Genomic DNA, 2,281 nt, shown 5'->3' on the forward strand with positions numbered 1-2,281 from the left:
TTTTTTACTGCAGACTTGAAGAAGTATTATTCATTGTCTCGGACGCTCAGTTGCAGTTCCCCAGTTTTGGCCTACGCACCTGCAGCTCTGCTCTGTAGGGGAACGTTTTACAGAACCACACAAATACTAAACATGTAGTAGATACAACTTTAAAGATAAACAGTTCTGGTATGATTGTATACATTCTCCATATTTTTTTTCCCACTTTATTAGGAAATAAAGTGATGAAAAGTACTTCTCTACTCAGAGAAGACAAGTGTGGCAGTGAGGTACAGCTAGATGATTTCTTTTATGAGAAAAGAAATACTCCCAGAGGAAAAGTACAGGAGGATGGCAATATCTAAGCAGAAGGATGCAGAATCAGGACCTGCAAGCTGTAATTACAAAACTGTACATCACTTGGTGCTTTTCCAGCTAAGATATCAAAGCATATGCAGGGCAAGCAACTTGGTCCCACATGGAGTCATTCACTCTCTGTTCAGTCAGCTGCAAAGGAGAGATGAAGTAATGATGTATTAACAGTTACACAGATAGCTGCCATGGAGAACAGAGATGAAAAGAAATTAATTCAGGATGTGAGCAAGCCGTGTGACTCAATATCAAAATGAAAGAAACAAGAAGAAATATAGGAGATACTAAAAATGCCTCTAATTCTCTCATTTCTAAAATTTCTCTCAAATTGCTTTCAGAATTTCTTTTCAATGACTTCTAATGATGTAATTTCAGAAACTGTTATCGTTCAAACATCTTGGTCCCATAAAATGTAGTCTCACGTTTCATAAAGGATCATATAAAGAATGCCTTTTGAAGGCTAAATTAAGTCATTTTGGATACACATAAAATATAGATCTGCTAAGAGAGAAGCATTTTATACAAAAAGACTGATTTAAATATAAAAATAAATACCTCTCACTTTAGCACATTTGTGCTTTAGTCAAGTGAAAAATGCTGAATTTGGGACAAACACAAACTAAGGTACTACATCAAAACTCTGGCATTTTTGGCTGCATATCCTAGTTTCCCTGCTTGTTTTTAAATTTTTAGTTAAATCTATTTGCATATATTAAATTCTTCCCACTCTTTAATCATTGTAAGATTGTTGGACTATCTCATTCATATATTCATTTATTGGAATTAAAATTTTAAGATTTAGTTTTGCCAAAACTAGAAATTCTTTTATTCCCTGAGCAGGGAAGATATTAGTTATTTTTATCAGCAGAAGCCAACCTACAAAGTTTATCATTCCCTACATATTATCTTTTAAGAATATTGATTGTGGCATATTTAAGTTTTTCACTATTCTTGTTTACTGGTGTGCTTTAGGATGCATAATAATTTAACCATCTTGGGGATTAGTACATAGACATGTCAGATCTTAATCATTTTTTAATTGACCTTTCCTTCCCTGTCCTCCCCTTTCCTTTCATTTCCAAAGTCCTTTCCATCTCTAGAGAGTCTTTGCTCCTGTTTCCTATATTTTTTTTTATTTTTCTTTTTAACCTTTTGTGTCTGGTTTATCTCACTTTGCATTATGGTGTCAAGATTTTCTATTTTTCTACAAATATTTCAAATCTATCTTTCTTTCTGGCTAACTAGTACTCCAATGTCCATATATGCCGCATGTTTTTATTAATTCATGTGTTGGTAAGCTTAAAGACTGCTTCCAAATTTAGCTATTATGGTTTTTGTGTTTATAGCAGCACATGAAGAATTAGAATGAATTTAGGCCCTGGTTTTCGCTCTGTAATAAAGTCAAATGTCTCACTGTACTTCAGCCTTTATCTTAAAGTGAGAAGGAAATGTCCTGTATTTAGATCATCATGGATTCCACACCTGGGATAGAGTTCTCACAAAGTAGTTCAAAGAAAGACCAAAAGTTTGTGCCCTTGTACACAACTAAATCCCTTAGGGTATCGACCACCTATGCAACAGTCCCAGGAGGCCCTCAGATCCACTGTTACAACATACCAATAGGAGTAGGAATGCTACCCAGAAGAAATTCCAGGAGATCTATTATGTTAGTTAGAGATGTAGGGACAAGTCTTCCTTACATTACCTGCAACACACATACATATTAGAATCTTTCATTTCAGTTCCCCAGATAACCAAGTATTCTGCTAGAGACTTGCACAATATGTCCTACTTTCTAGGGCGGGTCACATCAACTTCTTACATATTGACTCAGAGGCAAAGTCTTCCTGGTCTGTGTGCATACAATGATGCATGTACTTTTACTCTCACTCTCTAATATGCCCTACTCTGCCTTATTTTCATATTGCGC

This window comes from Octodon degus, unplaced genomic scaffold (assembly GCF_000260255.1).
Source record: "Octodon degus isolate 3935 unplaced genomic scaffold, OctDeg1.0 scaffold00003, whole genome shotgun sequence".
Taxonomy (NCBI): Eukaryota; Metazoa; Chordata; class Mammalia; order Rodentia; family Octodontidae; genus Octodon; species Octodon degus.